The sequence below is a fragment of the Leptopilina boulardi genome, unplaced genomic scaffold (genome assembly GCF_019393585.1).
Source record: "Leptopilina boulardi isolate dan_hultmark-lab unplaced genomic scaffold, ZJU_Lbou_2.1 LbouV2_266, whole genome shotgun sequence".
In the NCBI taxonomy this organism is placed as follows: domain Eukaryota; kingdom Metazoa; phylum Arthropoda; class Insecta; order Hymenoptera; family Figitidae; genus Leptopilina; species Leptopilina boulardi.
The window spans coordinates 1,366,933-1,389,032 of record NW_026137825.1 but is presented as its reverse complement, the minus strand read 5'-3'; the positions used below and the strand labels follow the sequence as shown (position 1 = coordinate 1,389,032).

Genomic DNA, 22,100 nt, shown 5'->3' with positions numbered 1-22,100 from the left:
TATCATTATTAATAATTATTATTAATATTTATTTATTTACAGTAATAAACTGGCTTATTATTATCATTATTACTATTATTATTATTATTATTATTATTATTATTATTAATATTAATTATTACTAATATTGTATTATTATTTACATTATTATTTTTATTACTTATAATATTTATTGAATAATAATTATAGTAGAAAAAAAGTATTAAAAAAGGGACTAAAGAAACAAAAAAATTTTAGGTTATGTTTATGATAGTTTTATTTACTATCATAAACATAACCTATTGGGATGTCCGCTAGGGGGCGTGGCTTAGCATTTTATCCTACGTTCAGTAGTACCATTTTTCACCACTATGTCTGAAAGTTACTCTGATTGGTTTAAACTGGACAAAAATTGACAAACATTCTACTTTCAAGGGTTAAAAATTTTTCCAACAGAGAGCGCTTCACAGTAACGGACATCCCAATAATTTTTGGTTTTTTAGGTCCGCTTTTTTTCAGAGTGCCAAAACATATTTTCAAGCATTTTTAATTTTTTTTTTTTTAATTTAATTTCAATTTTCTTTTAATTCATTTTAATTAAATTAATTTTTTAATTTTAGTATACAATAATAAATATTTTCAAAAAAAATTCTTTTTTTCAGACAAAATTTTTCAATGAATGTGAGAAGAATCATCCGACACATTGATTATTCGACGCGTGAAAAATTTTGAAAAAAAAAAATTACCAAAAAAAAAACACACACACAAAAAAAACAGGAAAATCGGGGAAAAAATCAAATGTTACCAAAAAAAAAAAAAACAAAAAACGTTATTTCCAAGAGCGCTCATTTTCAAATCCTTTTTTGGTAGCTATTAAAAAAAAAAAAATTGTATAATCTCGATTTTTTGTAAAAACAAAACAAAACAAAAATTCAAAATTATTACACTGAGAAGAAAAAAAAATCGACTCTCACACGTTGTATATTTTGTTATGTTTTAAAAAATTTTATGTATATCGACAAAAAAAGACAAAAAAAAAAAAAAAAAAAAAACATTCATCTCAAAAAATAAAAATGTAACGTAGCTCATCTTCGTATATATATATATATATATATGGAATAAGATCTTATTGCGAAAAAACAGTGGTAAAAAAAAAAATTTCACGAAATATATATATTAGGGGACAATATTTATTTCTAAATTTTTTTTTTTTTTTTTTAATTAATATTTTGAGAAAAAAAAAATGCAAGTTAAACTTAAATTATATAATTAAGTTATATTATTTATTTATTTAGTTTTAATTACTATATATATATAAATGTATATTATAAAAAAAAAATTTAATTTTTTTAAAAATTAAAAAAAAGATTCCCTCTTTTTCCTCACTTTTATTCTTGTCACTTACTCTCGCAAAGTTAGAAAAATTCCTTCTTTATCATATTATGTATTTATCGACAGAATCAAAGGATTCTGTTCTTGAAAAGTGGTGACGCGAAACGAGAAATACAAGAAAATTACCATTCGTTCAGTCGGTAAATAATTTTTCTTTTTTATTATAAAACAATTTTTAATTGATTTTTTATTTTTTAAAATAATTTTTTAATTAAAAAAATAAATAATTCTACTTTTAGTAACGGACAAAACTTTATCACACAAATAATAATAATAATAATAATAATAATAATAATAATAATAATAATAATAATAATAATATAACTCGAAATAATAATTATAATAGTAATTATAATAATAATTATTTATTTTTATTATTAACATAAAATTATAAAAATAATTTCAGTTTATTATTATTTTACCTCTTTTCCTGTTTTTTTTTTAAATAAAAAGAAATAAAAAAATAATAAAAATAACTAAAAAAAGAAAATAAAATAATAATAATAATATTTTCTGTTTTGGAAAATTTAATTTTCTTAATTAAAAAATAAAAAGGAATGAAATGCAAATATTTGTACAAAATTACAAATATTTGTTTTCCAATTTTTTAAAAATTTTTTTTGAAAGAGAAAATGAGGAAAAACAAAAACTGGACAAAAATAGAAGAAGAAAGAAGAGCAATTATAAACGGCATTCCAGAAAGCAAAGAATGGAAAACAAGAAAACTTTTCTAACTGCATATTTATATAATCTTCATCCTATTCATAAAAATCTACGCCAAAAAATATAACGAAACTTTTTTAGTGCTAGAAACAAATTTAAAATTTGTTTGCTATTTCAACGGAATTTCATTCTTCATTATTGAGGAAAAAAATAATCGTATAAGAAATTTAATATTTAAATTAATTAAATTTTAAATTTAAAAAAAAGACTTTTATTGACTAAACAATTTAATAAAAAAAAAAAAAAAAAATATCGTCTAAATAAATAAATTTAGACAATTTAAAATCAGAAAAAGGTTTACTTAACCCTGAATGTATTTTTTATAAATGACAAGCAAGATCAATAAAATTGATTCACCCTATATAGTATTTCATAATAAATTTATTCCAAATATTTTTTTTTTCATAATTAAAAAATTTTTTTTTTTTTTGGAAAATTAAAGTTGAAATTAAAGTAAAAAATATTATTAACTTAATATTAAAAATATTATAATTAATTATTAATAATAAAAACAATGATAATAATAATAATAAATAATTAATAAAAAAAAATATTTAGGTATAATTATACATTTTTTGTTCAGAACTTTCTTCTAATCTCTATGGCGGTATTCCCGAACGAATATCTAGCGAATTTAATTTTTCGAAAATTTTTCCAAAATCTTTTTGAGTGTAGCTCAGCATCCGCTGGACCAATCTAAAAGTGCGCCATACATTTTTTGTTCGAAACTTTTTCCCTATTTTATTGGCGGTATTCCGGGACGATTATTTTGCAAATTTAATTTTTCTAAATTTTTTCCAAATTTGTTTTCTAGTGTAGCTCAGCATCCGCTGGACCAATCAAAAAGTGCGACATACATTTTTTGTTCGGAACTTTTTGACTATTTTTTTGGCGGTATTCCGAAACGATTATCTCACAAATTTAATTTTTCTAAATTTTTTCCAAATTTGTGTTCTAGTGTAGCTCAGCATCCGCTGGACCAATAAAAAAGTGCGCCATACATTTTTTGTGCGCTACTTTTTGCTAAAGACTTTGGCGGTATTCCCGATCAATTAACTCCCAAATTTAATTTTTCGAAATTTTTTAAAAAATTTATCTGTGTGTAGCTCAGCATCCGCTGGACCAATCAAAAAGTGCGCCATACATTTTTTGTTCAAGACTCCCAGGTTAAGACTTTGGCGGTATTCCCGAACGATTATCTCGCAAATTAAAGTTTTCAAAATTTTTTAAAAAATTTATCTGAGTGTAGCTCAGCATCCGCTGGACCAATCAAAAAGTGCGCCATACATTTTTTGTTCGAGACTCCCGGGTTAAGACTTTGGCGGTATTCCCGATCAATTATCTCGCAAATTTAATTTTTCGTAATTTTATAAAAAAAATTTATCAGAGTGTAGCTCAGCATCCGCTGGACCAATCAAAAAGTGCCCAATACATTTTTTGTTCAGAACTTTCTTCTAATCACTATGGCGGTATTCCCGATCAATTATCTCGCAAATTTATTTTTTCGAAATTTTTTAAAAAATTTATCTGAGTGTGGCTCAGCATCCGCTGGACCAATCAATAAGTGCGCCATACATTTTATGTTCGAGACTCCCGGGTTAAGACTTTGGCGGTATTCCCGATCAATTATCTCCCAAATTTAATTTTTCGAAATTTTTTAAAAAATTTATCTGAGTGTAGCTCAGCATCCGCTGGACCAATCAAAAAGTGCGCCATACATTTTTTGTTCGAGACTCCCGGGTTAAGACTTTGGCGGTATTCCCGATCAATTATCTCGCAAATTTAATTTTTCGTAATTTTATAAAAAAATTTATCAGAGTGTAGCTCAGCATCCGCTGGACCAATAAAAAAGTGCGCCATACATTTTGGTGCGCTACTTTTTGCTAAAGACTTTGGCGGTATTCCCGATCAATTAACTCCCAAATTTAATTTTTCGAAATTTTTTAAAAAATTTATCTGTGTGTAGCTCAGCATCCGCTGGACCAATCAAAAAGTGCGCCATACATTTTTTGTTCGAGACTCCCGGGTTAAGACTTTGGCGGTATTCCCGATCAATTATCTCGAAAATTTAATTTTTCAAAATTTTTTTAAAAATTTATCTGAGTGTGGCTCAGCATCCGCTGGACCAATCAAAAAGTGCGCCATACATTTTTTGTTCGAGACTCCCGGGTTAAGACTTTGGCGGTGTTCCCGATCAATTATCTCGCAAATTTAATTTTTCGTAATTTTATAAAAAAAATTTATCAGAGTGTAGCTCAGCATCCGCTGGACCAATCAAAAAGTGCCCAATACATTTTTTGTTCAGAACTTTCTTCTAATCACTATGGCGGTATTCCCGAACGATTATCTCGAAAATTTAATTTTTCAAAATTTTTTAAAAAATTTATCTGAGTGTGGCTCAGCATCCGCTGGACCAATCAAAAAGTGCGCCATACATTTTTTGTTCGAGACTCCCGGGTTAAGACTTTGGCGGTATTCCCGATCAATTATCTCGCAAATTTAATTTTTCGTAATTTTATAAAAAAATTTATCAGAGTGTAGCTCAGCATCCGCTGGACCAATAAAAAAGTGCGCCATACATTTTGGTGCGCTACTTTTTGCTAAAGACTTTGGCGGTATTCCCGATCAATTAACTCCCAAATTTAATTTTTGAAATTTTTTAAAAAATTTATCTGTGTGTAGCTCAGCATCCGCTGGACCAATCAAAAAGTGCGCCATACATTTTTTGTTCGAGACTCCCAGGTTAAGACTTTGGCGGTATTCCCGATTAATTATCTCGTAAATTTAATTTTTCTAAATTTTTTAAAAAATTTATCTCAGTGTAGCTCAGCATCCGCTGGACCAATCAAAAAGTGCGCCATACATTTTTTGTTCAGAACTTTCTTCTAATCACTATGGCGGTATTCCCGAACGATTATCTCGCAAATTAAAGTTTTCAAAATTTTTTAAAAAATTTATCTGAGTGTAGCTCAGCATCCGCTGGACCAATCAAAAAGTGCGCCATACATTTTTTGTTCGAGACTCCCGGGTTAAGACTTTGGCGGTATTCCCGATCAATTATCTCGCAAATTTAATTTTTCGTAATTTTATAAAAAAAATTTATCAGAGTGTAGCTCAGCATCCGCTGGACCAATCAAAAAGTGCCCAATACATTTTTTGTTCAGAACTTTCTTCTAATCACTATGGCGGTATTCCCGATCAATTATCTCGCAAATTTATTTTTTCGAAATTTTTTAAAAAATTTATCTGAGTGTGGCTCAGCATCCGCTGGACCAATCAATAAGTGCGCCATACATTTTATGTTCGAGACTCCCGGGTTAAGACTTTGGCGGTATTCCCGATCAATTATCTCCCAAATTTAATTTTTCGAAATTTTTTAAAAAATTTATCTGAGTGTAGCTCAGCATCCGCTGGACCAATCAAAAAGTGCGCCATACATTTTTTGTTCGAGACTCCCGGGTTAAGACTTTGGCGGTATTCCCGATCAATTATCTCGAAAATTTAATTTTTCAAAATTTTTTTAAAAATTTATCTGAGTGTGGCTCAGCATCCGCTGGACCAATCAAAAAGTGCGCCATACATTTTTTGTTCGAGACTCCCGGGTTAAGACTTTGGCGGTGTTCCCGATCAATTATCTCGCAAATTTAATTTTTCGTAATTTTATAAAAAAAATTTATCAGAGTGTAGCTCAGCATCCGCTGGACCAATCAAAAAGTGCTCCATACATTTTTTGTTCAGAACTTTCTTCTAATTACTATGGCGGTATTCCCGAACGATTATCTCGAAAATTTAATTTTTCAAAATTTTTTAAAAAATTTATCTGAGTGTGGCTCAGCATCCGCTGGACCAATCAAAAAGTGCGCCATACATTTTTTGTTCGAGACTCCCGGGTTAAGACTTTGGCGGTATTCCCGATCAATTATCTCGCAAATTTAATTTTTCGTAATTTTATAAAAAAATTTATCAGAGTGTAGCTCAGCATCCGCTGGACCAATAAAAAAGTGCGCCATACATTTTGGTGCGCTACTTTTTGCTAAAGACTTTGGCGGTATTCCCGATCAATTAACTCCCAAATTTAATTTTTGAAATTTTTTAAAAAATTTATCTGTGTGTAGCTCAGCATCCGCTGGACCAATCAAAAAGTGCGCCATACATTTTTTGTTCGAGACTCCCAGGTTAAGACTTTGGCGGTATTCCCGATTAATTATCTCGTAAATTTAATTTTTCTAAATTTTTTAAAAAATTTATCTCAGTGTAGCTCAGCATCCGCTGGACCAATCAAAAAGTGCGCCATACATTTTTTGTTCAGAACTTTCTTCTAATCACTATGGCGGTATTCCCGAACGATTATCTCGCAAATTGAAGTTTTCAAAATTTTTTAAAAAATTTATCTGAGTGTAGCTCAGCATCCGCTGGACCAATCAAAAAGTGCGCCATACATTTTTTGTTCGAGACTCCCGGGTTAAGACTTTGGCGGTATTCCCGATCAATTATCTCCCAAATTTAATTTTTCGGAATTTTTTAAAAAATTTATCTGAGTGTAGCTCAGCATCCGCTGGACCAATCAAAAAGTGCGCCATACATTTTTTGTTCGAGACTCCCAGGTTAAGACTTTGGCGGTATTCCCGATTAATTATCTCGCAAATTTAATTTTTCGTAATTTTATAAAAAAATTTATCAGAGTGTAGCTCAGCATCCGCTGGACCAATCAAAAAGTGCGCCATACATTTTTTGTTCAGAACTTTCTTCTAATCACTATGCCGGTATTCCCGAACGATTATCTCGCGAATTTAATTTTTCGAAAATTTTTCCGAATTTGTTTTCTAGTTTAGCTCAGCTTCCGCTGGACCAATCAAAAAGTGCGCCATACATTTTTTGTTCGCTACTTTTTGCTAAAGAATTTGGCGGTATTCCCGAACTATTATCTCGCGAATTTAATTTTTCGAAAATTTTTCCAAAATATTTTTGAGTGTAGCTCAGCATCCGCTGGACCAATAAAAAAGTGCGCCATACATTTTTTGTGCGCTACTTTCTTCTAATCACTATGGCGGTATTCCCGAACGATTATCTCGAAAATTTAATTTTTCAAAATTTTTTAAAAAATTTATCTGAGTGTGGCTCAGCATCCGCTGGACCAATCAAAAAGTGCGCCATACATTTTTTGTTCGAGACTCCCGGGTTAAGACTTTGGCGGTATTCCCGATCAATTATCTCGCAAATTTAATTTTTCGTAATTTTATAAAAAAATTTATCAGAGTGTAGCTCAGCATCCGCTGGACCAATCAAAAAGTGCGCCATACATTTTTTGTTCGAAACTTTTTCCCTATTTTTTTGGCGGTATTTCGGAACGATTATCTTGCAAATTTAATTTTTCTAAATTTTTTCCAAATTTGTTTTCTAGTGTAGCTCAGCATCCGCTGGACCAATCAAAAAGTGCGCCATACATTTTTTGTTCAGAACTTTCTTCTAATCACTATGGCGGTATTCCCGAACGATTATCTCGAAAATTTAATTTTTCAAAATTTTTCCAAAATATTTTTGAGTGTAGCTCAGCATCCGCTGGACCAATCAAAAAGTGCCCAATACATTTTTTGTTCAGAACTTTCTTCTAATCACTATGGCGGTATTCCCGATCAATTATCTCGCAAATTTATTTTTTCGAAATTTTATAAAAAATTTATCTGAGTGTGGCTCAGCATCCGCTGGACCAATCAATAAGTGCGCCATACATTTTTTGTTCGAGACTCCCGGGTTAAGACTTTGGCGGTATTCCCGATCAATTATCTCCCAAATTTAATTTTTCGAAATTTTTTAAAAAATTTATCTGAGTGTAGCTCAGCATCCGCTGGACCAATCAAAAAGTGCGCCATACATTTTTTGTTCGAGACTCCCAGGTTAAGACTTTGGCGGTATTCCCGATTAATTATCTCGCAAATTTAATTTTTCAAAATTTTTTAAAAAATTTATCTCAGTGTAGCTCAGCATCCGCTGGACCAATCAAAAAGTGCGCCATACATTTTTTGTTCAGAACTTTCTTCTAATCACTATGGCGGTATTCTTGAACGATTATCTCGCGAATTTAATTTTTCGAAAATTTTTCCGAATTTGTTTTCTAGTTTAGCTCAGCTTCCGCTGGACCAATCAAAAAGTGCGCCATACATTTTTTGTTCGCTACTTTTTGCTAAAGAATTTGGCGGTATTCCTGAACTATTATCTCGTGAATTTAATTTTTCGAAAATTTTTCCAAAATATTTTTGAGTGTAGCTCAGCATCCGCTGGACCAATCAAAAAGTCCGCCATACATTTTTTGTTCGAGACTCCCGGGTTAAGACTTTGGCGGTATTCCCGATCAATTATCTCGCAAATTTAATTTTTCGTAATTTTATAAAAAAATTTATCAGAGTGTAGCTCAGCATGCGCTGGACCAATCAAAAAGTGCGCCATACATTTTTTGTTCAGAACTTTCTTCTAATCACTATGGCGGTATTCTTGAACGATTATCTCGCGAATTTAATTTTTCGAAAATTTTTCCGAATTTGTTTTCTAGTTTAGCTCAGCTTCCGCTGGACCAATCAAAAAGTGCGCCATACATTTTTTGTTCGCTACTTTTTGCTAAAGAATTTGGCGGTATTCCCGAACTATTATCTCGCGAATTTAATTTTTCGAAAATTTTTCCAAAATATTTTTGAGTGTAGCTCAGCATCCGCTGGACCAATCAAAAAGTCCGCCATACATTTTTTGTTCGAGACTCCCGGGTTAAGACTTTGGCGGTATTCCCGATCAATTATCTCGAAAATTTAATTTTTCAAAATTTTTTAAAAAATTTATCTGAGTGTGGCTCAGCATCCGCTGGACCAATCAAAAAGTGCGCCATACATTTTTTGTTCGAGACTCCCGGGTTAAGACTTTGGCGGTGTTCCCGATCAATTATCTCGCAAATTTAATTTTTCGTAATTTTATAAAAAAAATTTATCAGAGTGTAGCTCAGCATCCGCTGGACCAATCAAAAAGTGCGCCATACATTTTTTGTTCGAGACTCCCAGGTTAAGACTTTGGCGGTATTCCCGATTAATTATCTCGCAAATTTAATTTTTCAAAATTTTTTAAAAAATTTATCTCAGTGTAGCTCAGCTTCCGCTGGACCAATTAAAAAGTGCGCCATACATTTTTTGTTCGCTACTTTTTGCTAAAAAATTTGGCGGTATTCCTGAACTATTATCTCGTGAATTTAATTTTTCGAAAATTTTTCCAAAATATTTTTGAGTGTAGCTCAGCATCCGCTGGACCAATCAAAAAGTCCGCCATACATTTTTTGTTCGAGACTCCCGGGTTAAGACTTTGGCGGTATTCCCGATCAATTATCTCGCAAATTTAATTTTTCGTAATTTTATAAAAAAATTTATCAGAGTGTAGCTCAGCATGCGCTGGACCAATCAAAAAGTGCGCCATACATTTTTTGTTCAGAACTTTCTTCTAATCACTATGGCGGTATTCTTGAACGATTATCTCGCGAATTTAATTTTTCGAAAATTTTTCTGAATTTGTTTTCTAGTTTAGCTCAGCTTCCGCTGGACCAATCAAAAAGTGCGCCATACATTTTTTGTTCGCTACTTTTTGCTAAAGAATTTGGCGGTATTCCCGAACTATTATCTCGCGAATTTAATTTTTCGAAAATTTTTCCAAAATATTTTTGAGTGTAGCTCAGCATCCGCTGGACCAATCAAAAAGTCCGCCATACATTTTTTGTTCGAGACTCCCGGGTTAAGACTTTGGCGGTATTCCCGATCAATTATCTCGAAAATTTAATTTTTCAAAATTTTTTAAAAAATTTATCTGAGTGTGGCTCAGCATCCGCTGGACCAATCAAAAAGTGCGCCATACATTTTTTGTTCGAGACTCCCGGGTTAAGACTTTGGCGGTGTTCCCGATCAATTATCTCGCAAATTTAATTTTTCGTAATTTTATAAAAAAAATTTATCAGAGTGTAGCTCAGCATCCGCTGGACCAATCAAAAAGTGCGCCATACATTTTTTGTTCGAGACTCCCAGGTTAAGACTTTGGCGGTATTCCCGATTAATTATCTCGCAAATTTAATTTTTCAAAATTTTTTAAAAAATTTATCTCAGTGTAGCTCAGCTTCCGCTGGACCAATTAAAAAGTGCGCCATACATTTTTTGTTCGCTACTTTTTGCTAAAAAATTTGGCGGTATTCCTGAACTATTATCTCGTGAATTTAATTTTTCGAAAATTTTTCCAAAATATTTTTGAGTGTAGCTCAGCATCCGCTGGACCAATCAAAAAGTCCGCCATACATTTTTTGTTCGAGACTCCCGGGTTAAGACTTTGGCGGTATTCCCGATCAATTATCTCGCAAATTTAATTTTTCGTAATTTTATAAAAAAATTTATCAGAGTGTAGCTCAGCATGCGCTGGACCAATCAAAAAGTGCGCCATACATTTTTTGTTCAGAACTTTCTTCTAATCACTATGGCGGTATTCTTGAACGATTATCTCGCGAATTTAATTTTTCGAAAATTTTTCTGAATTTGTTTTCTAGTTTAGCTCAGCTTCCGCTGGACCAATCAAAAAGTGCGCCATACATTTTTTGTTCGCTACTTTTTGCTAAAGAATTTGGCGGTATTCCCGAACTATTATCTCGCGAATTTAATTTTTCGAAAATTTTTCCAAAATATTTTTGAGTGTAGCTCAGCATCCGCTGGACCAATCAAAAAGTCCGCCATACATTTTTTGTTCGAGATTCCCGGGTTAAGACTTTGGCGGTATTCCCGATCAATTATCTCGAAAATTTAATTTTTCAAAATTTTTTAAAAAATTTATCTGAGTGTGGCTCAGCATCCGCTGGACCAATCAAAAAGTGCGCCATACATTTTTTGTTCGAGACTCCCGGGTTAAGACTTTGGCGGTGTTCCCGATCAATTATCTCGCAAATTTAATTTTTCGTAATTTTATAAAAAAAATTTATCAGAGTGTAGCTCAGCATCCGCTGGACCAATCAAAAAGTGCGCCATACATTTTTTGTTCGAGACTCCCAGGTTAAGACTTTGGCGGTATTCCCGATTAATTATCTCGCAAATTTAATTTTTCAAAATTTTTTAAAAAATTTATCTCAGTGTAGCTCAGCATCCGCTGGACCAATCAAAAAGTGCGCCATACATTTTTTGTTCAATACTTTTTTCTAAAGACTTTTGCAGTATTCTTGAACGATTATCTTGAAAATTTAATTTTTCGACAAATTTTTTAAAATGTTTTTGAGTGTAGCCCTGCATTTGCTGGACCAATCAAAAAGTGCGTCATACATAATTTTTTTTAAATATCCTGGGATAAATATTAGTGGCGCCGCTTACCTTTTTTGTTTCACGGTTTGTGAACCTGCTACTGCTGTTACTTCATCCATCCATAACCTGAAAAATTAAAAAACTATTTTATCAAATATTATAACGAAGAAAAAATAACATTTGTAGAACATAAAATATTTTTAATGAGGATAGTGACCGTAACCTAACCTTATAAAATTTATTGGTTTTAAACCAATTTTTTATTAATAATAATGATAATTTATTAATTGTAAGAGAAATGGGGAAATCAGCTTCAACTTTTTGTAGGCTTAATATAGCAGTGGGGTCTCCTTATATTATTTCGTGGACGCAAATCGACGCCACCCGTTGATAAGATGCCCGTTTATTTGTCAGAATAATAAAATGTCAACTCGAACTCAGTTCAATATGAAGCTAATTCAATTGTAAAAATAATAAAAGGCTAACTCAGTTTCCGTATAATATAATCCTATCTCGCATTAAATTCGAATTCAAGTTTTCGTAAATTAAAAAAGAAGTTTAAATCGATCAGAATATTAATTCATACTTTTTAATGATTAATTAGTGATTAATAATTATTAATAAAATAAGAAATAGAATAAAAAACAAATAATAAAATAAATGAAAATAAAAAATATTATTAAAAAAGAAAAAAAATTACAAAATAATATTTTGTAATGATTAATTAATGATTAACAAAATAAAAAAATTATAATAAAAACAAATAATATTAGTAATAAATAATTCAAGGCTCCCGTTCATTATTTTATATAAATATAAATAAAAAAAAAAAAAATAAAAAAAATAATCTTAATCAAATTTTTTCACACAATATGAGACTTTCTTTTCAATTTACTTATCATAATTTCCTATAATACGAGACCTCATTTTCTTTATTCAATAAAAAAAAATCAATTACCATATTTCAAAAAGTAATACTTCATAAAGCCACCTTAAAGTAGGCGGGTTAAATCTAGGACACGCCTCTTTGAAAGGTAGAGAATTACAGAACACGCCTACAAAAACAAAGGGTTACATGGTATTCACGCCTAATAAGAGGTGGGATTAACAGGAAACACCCTTTGTGGGCGGGGATAGTAGTCACGTCCCTTAAAAGGTAGAGATTACCAAACACGCCCTTTAGGGGCGTAGACGTATTATAAGACCCACCTTTTGTGGGCGGGATATACCTCTCTAAGAGGTAGGGATAACGAGAGACATCCTTTGTGGGCGGACATATTGTAAGACCTACCTTCAGTAGGCGGGTTAAATGTAGGACACACCTCTTTAAGAGATAGGCATTACGGGTCACGCCTTTACTGGGCGGAGTTATCATAAGAAACATCTTTAAAAGGCGGGGTAAACGCAGGAGACGCCCCTTTAAGAGATTATAGGAAAAGTCCTTTATAGGCGGAGATATCATAAGACACACCTCCAAACAATGGATTAAATGTAAAACAAAAGGGGAGTTGAATATTAGAAGAGGCTAATATTATTTTTTTTTATTAATTGAGCTCGAGTTTGCATTTTATTATTCTGACAAATGAACGGGCATTTTATCAACGGGAGGCTTCGAAATATGAATAAATGTTCTAAGAATGTTTTAGAAAAAATTTTTTTTTTTTTACAATTTTAATTAAGAAATTTATAAAAAAAATAAATACATTTTCCACTATAATATATTGTTAATATATTATGATATAGTTTAAGTAAGAAATTGCTCTTTAGTAATTGACCTTTGAGACAGTGAAGTAGTTTGTCAATTAAATTTCAGGTTGGAAATTGAGTTTACTAAGAGTCTCAAATGTCCAAGAGTCTATAATACTTTAACGTGAAAAATTATTGAAAGTTTACATTGATACTCCCAGAAGTCAACATATTTCCTATGTGTATGTGTGTGTGTAAAATACAATCAATTCTCTATCAATTGTACACAATGTATATATATATATATATATATATATATATATATATATATATATACTTTTTGTTAAACTTTTTCGCCTCCTATGTAACAATAAATGAACTTCACAATCTCCTTTAAAACTTTTATAAAATTTAAAGTTAATGTTCTTTTTATACAATTTTCATTTTTTTTAGTACCTTTTTTTTAATAAAAAAAAATTTTTAAAAACTTAATAAATATAATAAAATAAATAATTAAGTAATAATTAATTAAGTACAGAATAATTAATAAATAATTAATTAAATAGTTGGTATAAATAATTAATAAATAATTAATTAAATAGTTGGTATAAATAATTAACAATTTTTTTTGAACCTTACAATAATTAAATTTTATATAAAAATCTTTAGAAAAATAAATTCTTCCAATACGTAAATTTTTTTTCAATTATATTTTGTTATTATTATCGCAATTGAATTTACAAAATAAAAAAATACAAATTGTTATTTTATTTTTATATTTTCATATTTTACCCCCTTGTGAATAATATTATTTTCTTCCTTCTTTTATAATATGTTTCGTAAGTTTAAATCGACATTTTTGCTTTTATGGAATTACATTCACCGTTTTTTCCGATTGAAATTTTTATTCAATAAAATAAAAATAACAAAAATGGCAAAAAAAAATTAGTTTCTCCCTGAAGCATTTTAAAAATATAATAAAAAAAAAATGAATTTTTCTATTTAATAAAAATTTAATTAATCATTTTTCTATTTAATATTAATAAAATATATATATATATATATATAATATATTTTTAATAATAAATATAATAATAGTATCTAATATTTTTTATTATATATTTATAATAAATATAATAAGAAAAATATTTAATATTTATATATTTACAATAAACAATAAATATTATAAAATATTAAAATTTTTTTTTTTTTATTTTTTAATTAAGAATTTTAATGGAAATTTTTTTTTTGTAATCAATAATAATAATAATGAAATATTGTGTACCTATATATAACTAGTCAATTTTCTGTAATTTGTGTGAGCAATTTTCGAGACGTTACATAATCTGCAGTAATTTTACACTAGACTCAGCGTATCAAAATTATCTAATTTTCCAAGGAATGGAAATGTTAATTACAATTCTCGCCATAGCATATGACAGTCGCAGTGTGTGTTCACGTGTGATATTGTTGAACACACCTATCTAAGTTTACGTTCACACCTCACACTGTGCATATTGCATATATATATATATATATATAACTTTAAACAAATTTAATTTCACAAACTTTACTTTAAACAATATTGTAATATTTAAATTTCAGAAAAAAAAATTAATTACATTTTTTAATGAATTTTTTTTTTGATTCTAAAATATTTCTCTAAATAAAATAATAAAATAATAATAATAATAATAAAATTTCAAACTTACTAAATTAAATATAAATATATTTTTAATTAACAGTGACATTTAATAAATATAATAAATAATTAATAGAAATATTTAGTTATAATTATTAAATTTTTTTTTCCTATATAACTTAATTAATTAAATTTTTAATTAAATTTAAAAATAATATATTTTCAAAATGAACGTTTGATAAATTCCAAACTTTAATCAAGAATTCAAGAGACTTTAGAGACGACGGTTTGGGATCTCTCTCTCTCTCTCTCTCTCTCTCTCTCTCTCTCTCTCTCTCTCTATATATGTATTCCTGGACGCTTATTGTCAACCTCATAAAATGTGATCTCAGTCTTATTGAAAAAGATATTCGAATAAATGACACTGGTGGTAGAGCGCATTTTCAACTCACTAGACAACACCTCGTACAATATTCATAGCTCGTATAAACCACGCATCTCTTCGTGTCAAGAATTCATGGGAACGCATAAATCCGCAAGCTTTTGCTTAAGTGTCTCCCGTTCATTATTTTATATAAATATAAATAAAAAAAAAAAAAATTAAATAAAAAAAAAATAATCTTAATCAAATTTTTTCCACACAATATGAGACTTTCTTTTCAATTTACTTATCATAATTTCCTATAATACGAGACCTCATTTTCTTTATTCAATAAAAAAAAATCAATTACCATATTTCAAAAAATAATACTTCATAAAGCCACCTTAAAGTAGGCGGGTTAAATCTAGGACACGCCTCTTTGAAAGGTCGAGTATTACAGAACACGGGTTACATGGTATACACGTCTAATAAGAGGTGGGATTGACAGGAAACACCCTTTGTGGGCGGGGACAGAAGACCAAACACGCCCTTTATGGGCGTAGACGTATTATAAGACCCACCTTTTGTGGGCGGGATATACCTCTCTAAGAGGTAGGGATAACGAGAGACATCCTTTGTGGGCGGACATATTGTAAGACCTACCTTCAGTAGGCGGGTTAAATGTAGGACACCCCTCTTTAAGAGATAGGCATTACGGGACACGCCTTTTATGGGCGGAGTTATCATAAGAAACGTCTTTAAAAGGCGGGCTAAACGCAGGAGACGCCCCTTTAAGAGATTATAGGAAACATCCTTTATGGGCGGAGATATCATAAGACACACCTCCAAACAACGGATTAAATGTAAAACAAAAGGGGAGTTAAAAATTAGAAGAGGCTTTCTAAAAAGGTTGTGCTTACGGGGAACGCCCTTAATGGAAAGAGAGTTTTAAAAATTAATGTAATATTGTTTCTCATTACATTACCTCATATTATATTTTTAATATATATATATATATGAAACTCCTCATCAATTTGTCCAAAATTTCATTTCTTATTTCGTTTATTACATTTTTATATATATATAGAAAGTAAAAGGAAAAAGAAGCATAAAATCGATTTTCATTGTTGAGTTTTTAATGTTTACTCGCGTGTAAGCTACTTCAATGTCCGGTCATTATTCGCAGGAATGTAATAAACCAATATATATACATATATATATATATATGTATGTACAATTGTAATTCACATGTGTCACGCGACACAGCTGGATCTTGCAGGTGCTCCGCAATAGAAACGTGTTACTTATTCAAATGCATAGGTCATCTTCTCTCTCTCGACTTATATGAAGTTCCACGTCATTCCATTTCTCACAAAACTACTTAAAATTCACGAAAGCAACTACAATTTTTTTTTTCATCATCCCATCTTTCCCTTACTGTCAAAAAAGTAAAAAAAAAATAATAATGAATGAATGAATGAATAAAATAAAATGAATTAATATCATTAAACTTTTAATTTTTTTGATCCAATTTTAAAATTATTCACAATTTACCAAATTTTTAGAGAAGTGCTAATTTTATAAAATAAAATACGCCCCTTAAAGGCGTGTCATAAGGAGAACACGCCCCCAAGAGAACACTCTTAGAAGATAAGACACGCCCTTAGTGGGCGTGATTATCATAGAACACGCCTTTTATAAGCGGGCACTTACGTGACATGACCTTTATGGGCGGAGCTATTAAACGTGCCTCTAAAAAGCGAGTTGAATTTAGAACACACCTCTTTCAGAGGTGTGAATTACGGGATACGCCATTTAATGGGCGGAGTCAACTTGAAAATCACCTTTAAAAGACGGGTTAAATTTAGGACACGCCTATTTAAAAGGCGGATCTTATGGGACACGTCCTTTATGGGCGGAGTTAAAAGCCTGCTTTAAAAAGGCGTGTTAAATATGAGACACGCCCCTTAAGAGGTGGGGATTACGGGACACGCCCTTTGTAGGCGGATGCAGAAGAAACGCCTCTAAAAGGAGGGTTAAATGTAGAACACGCCTCTTTAAGAGGTGGATCTTACGAGACACGCCCTTTACGGTCAGAGTTTTTTTTAAAAAGGTAACGCCAAAACTTTATGACACGCCCCTTTATAAATTTTGATTTTTGATTAGAATTAAGTAATTTATAATCTACATTTTTTTTCGTTAATACAAAAAAAATTTCACTTTCATAAAATGTGGGTTTCTTTTATTTTTTTATTCTAAAACCACTAAATCCCCATACCTCTCAATTCTTTCGTGTTTTTTCTGTCAAAATATAAACATTAAATTTTATTTTGACACACTGAACACATATTTTTCGTGTCAGTTTGATTTTAAAGTGGAAATATACACCCTCTTATCGTGAATGAGAGAAAAATATCTTGTTTCATTTCTGAAATGAAAATATTATAGAAAAGAAAGTTTTGTAGAAAACAGTTTTAAGTGGAAATCCATTCGATATAAAACAAATGGATGAAGGGGGCGCGCGAGCGGAAGAGGGGAAATAAAGGGGAAAAGACATTATTTCTTTTCTTCTCTCTTTTTTTTTTGTTTTATTTTTTACTGTAATAACTGGGATATACGATTCTCATTCGAATTTGGTTTGTATTCTAGAAAAATATGCCCTTTTAGGAGAGAATGTGTTTGTTATTTTAAAAAAAAAGAAACGAATATAAATGGATTTTGAAACTATTTCTGTATCAGCTATATATATATATATGAGGGAATATTTTGCAACTAAAAAAAATAGGAAAAAATTTGTCGTTTTCAAGAATACACGTCACTGAACTTCATTGTCAATATTTTTTTTCTGTTAAAGTAATTGTAACGAAAGGAAAAAAAAAATTCTCACTTCGTCAACTTTTCGATATAATTTTTATTGTTGGGAGAATTTTACTTTTTTTTTTTGGGTGTAGAGAAAATTTTTTTAAATTGAATTGGAAATATTTTTTTTGTACTGAGATATTATTAGTTTTTTTTGTGTTTTTTTAGAGGGTTAATAATAAGTTTGTCGATAATGGTTCTTTAATTGTAACTGGATAACTGCTCGCATTAAAGGCTACATTATTATGTATATTAAGTTGGAAACTGTTATTAGATTACAGACAAGTTTCTATAATCCATAGTTCGTCTCATTATTAATAGAATCTCTCTCTCTTTCTCTCTCTCTCTCTCAGTGTTTAATAACCAATTTTCAATGTTCTTGTATCATATGAAGATGATTGAGACTTTAATAATTACATTATGGCTCTTTATTTTTAATTACAATTTTATATTTACCTATAAAATTACCTACAAAAAAAATAAAATAAAAAAAATAAAACAAAATCAATATTTTAAAGAAGATAAAATTTATCTTTTTTTTTTTAAATTTCTGGTTTTTTTTTTTGATTTTGAATAGTTCCGTACAAGATTTTTTTTTATTTTCAAAAATATTTTCAAAAAAAAACTTTTTTCGAATACTATTCACAATAAGAAAAGAAATAAAAAAAATTTCCTTTTTGTGCATAATTTAAGTAACTCAATGAAGCACGTAATACACGTCTTGAAGCTTTCGTGAAAAATATTCTATGCACTTTCCGCTAAGATATATATATATATATATATATACGCTACTGAATATTTCTGTCGGTCTCTATCGTATTTTAAAAAATTTTTTTTCTTTTTTTTTTTTTGAAAGGTGCCTCTGCGTTGGAATAACTTAAGTTTTGGAAAAAGAATTCACAAATGACAAGCTTATATACATGGAATATTTTGAAGCGATGTTATCTCTTGTCTCATTCTCTCGACTTGCGTCAGAAAGGCAAAGTGAAGTTGAACGATATCAATTTAGTTGGAAGATTGAGATAACGCAGCATGGTAGGACGTCATCGATCTTCATAAGGGCCTCTGGAGAAGCACAGCAAGCATCCCAAGCGACTCTCAAGGGGGAAAATAAACTCACTGTACAAGCTTGCGTCCTCAACCGCTTCGTAACGAGTTTACAAATGATTTTGCTTTTTTTCATCACATGTATACGACATTTAAAGAAAAAAAACAGTTTAGGTGACAACAAAATATTTACTTTTGTTTTATAATTAATTATCTTTATTATAATTTTATAAAATTGCATCTAAAAGAGGTTATGTTATTAATTTTTTTTTTGTAAACTATCGAATTCTATTTTTTTTCAATTAAAAGACGCAGCATTAAATGTAGGACACGCCTTTTAAGAGGTGGGGTTTACAAGACACGCCCATTGTGGTAGGAGTTAAAGGCCCACTTTAAAAAAGGCATATTAAATGTAAGACACGCACCCTTTAAGAGGTGGGAAATACGGGACACGCCCTTTATGGGCAGAGCTAACATAAGACACGCCTTCAAATGGCGGGATAAATGTAGGACACACCTCTTTAAGAGGTGGAGATTACGAGAACCGCCCTTTATGGGCAGAGCTATCATAAGACACGCCTTCAAAAGGCGGGATAAATGTAGGACACACCCCTTTAAGAGGTGGATATTACGAGAAACGCCCTTTATGGGCAGATCTATCATAAGACACGCCTTCAAAAGGCGGGATAAGTGTAGGACACACCCCTTTAGGAGGTGGAGATTACGAGAAACGCCCTTTACGGGCGGAGTTATCGTTCGCCTTCAAAAGGCGAGTTAATTGCAGGACACGCCTCTTTAAGAAGTGGGGATTGAGAAACACGCCCTTTGTAGGCGGAGACAGAAGACACGCCTTCAAAAGGCAAGTTAAACGTTGGATACGCCTCTTTTAAGAGGTGGGGGATTATATGACACACCCATTATGGGCGCAGCTATCATAAGACACGCCTCTTTAAGAGGTGGGGATTATGGGATACACCCATTTAGGGGCGGAGCTATCATGAGGTAAGCCTTCAAAAGAGGGGTTGAACGCGCCTTTTTTAAGGGGTAGAGATTACGAGACACGCCCCTTATATGTTGTATTATTAAAAGTCCCACCCCAAAAAGAGAGTTGAATATAGAATACGCTGTCTAATAAGGATTCTAAAAATTGTTACCTACGGAGGTTATGTTAGAATTTTTTTTCCGAAACTAGCGAATTCTAATTTTTTTTCCAATTCTTTAAAAAATTTGTTTTCTTTGAATTTCTGTTAGTAATTGAAAATTTCCAATACTATTTTTTCTAATTCCTATCATCAAATTTGACCTGCTAGGAAAAATCAATGGATAATCAAAACTTTTACTATTTTTGCAATTGTTGCTAAGCTACCAAGAAATAGACAACAAAAGAAATGGAATACAATTTTTTGATTTAGTAAAGTTTGTGAAATAGTAAAAGAAGTTAAGGCGAAGGTAAGAAAAATATCTAAAATTTACTTGATAGCTAAGAAAGGACCCTAGGTAAAGAAAATAATAGTTTTTGTTTTTAGTTTGATTAAATAAATAAAAATAAAATAATAAATAAAATAAATAATTAATAAAATATAAAATAAAAATCAGTTTTTATTGAATATTTTCGAATTTAATTTTGTTTAATTATCATTTTTTTACAGAAAAACAAAATGAAACTAAAAATTTTCTTCCTTCTCTACATTTTTTTTGTAGAATTTGATTGTATAAAAAATTATCAGACTAGATCTGAAATTCTTGAAAACAAACAAAGTCATTTAAAATGGTCACAAATTGTTTTGAGAAAACTAAAAAAAGCTCCAATCTATCAGATTATGTTGATAACAAATTTGAAAAATTTCCAACATAGGCAAATAATTAATGATCTACAAACAAATTTACCGACTTTGTATTTCAATGATTTTTATTTAAGACAAAAAATTCATTGTCTTGAGAAAAGAAATTCTTTGACAAATCCTCGTGCTACCACATTGTTCATTGTTGTTGACAGTTCAGAAAAAAATAACACAAAATGGACAGAAGAGACAATGGTATATATTAAAAAATTTTCAACAATAAATATTCGACCGAAATGTTTAATTTTTCGAATTTTTGATTTTTATTTCAATGAAACTTTAAATTATGACAAATTTTTACAAAAAATGTGGAAGGATTTATTTCTTGATATCACTATTATTGATGTTGTTAAAGAATATCGTGTCACGATTCATCAGCTAAATCCATTTGTTGCTGCCTATAAATCAAAATTATTTACCAAAAAAACACAATTGTTTCCTAATAAGCTTCGAAATCTAAATCAATATCCATTGAAAATTGGTGTTTTTAATCGACCACCTTTTGTTAAATTACAACGAAATACAAAAAATTTTCCAATTAATATTTCTGGTCCAGATGCAGCAGCTGGAGTATTTTTTTCAAAATTATTAAATTACAGACAAATTTTTGTACCATCAAATAAAGAAGAATTTGGTAAATTTTCATGTAATGTAAATAAATCATCCGGTCTTATGTTTGAATTACAACAAAATAAAATTCAACTAATGAGTATAACATCAACAACCACAAGAAATGTTTGTAAAAAAGAAGTACATGCGACTGTAATTTTTCAACTAGATCATATTGTTGCAATTGTTCCCACATCATTGAAGACAACAAATTTTTTTCTCATGATTGGAAAAACATTTTACTATTCAATTTTATTAACAATTATGATAACAATAACCAATGGAATAATTGTAAATATTTTAAAATTTGACAAAAATATTTGGCATTGGATGACAGTTATTCAAATATTATTTGGTATCACAGTAAATAATCAACCAAAAAAATTAAAGGAACGTATTTTATTTGGCTGCTATTTAATTATAAATTTTTATTATTCCTGGAATTTATTGGCATGGTTGACTGATTTTAATTTTCGATTTGATGAAGAAAAAGAGATAAATAAATTGGACAGTTTAATGAAAAGTAATCTACAATTTAGTTCTGAATTGAATATGATATTAATGATACCTCTACTTGTACAAGATGGTAATTATTTTACAACTTGGCTGAGAAATAGTCGTGTAACTACACTTGATGAATGTATTGAATATCTATTGGATTATAA

At 30.1% G+C, this 22,100-nt stretch overlaps 1 protein-coding gene across 1 annotated transcript in view; it reads right to left on the bottom strand.

Annotated features, from left to right (window-relative positions):
- Positions 1 to 22,100, bottom strand: part of LOC127281383 (phosphorylated adapter RNA export protein) — a 264,174-nt gene that overhangs the window by 91,633 nt on the left and 150,441 nt on the right. The window lies entirely within an intron of this gene.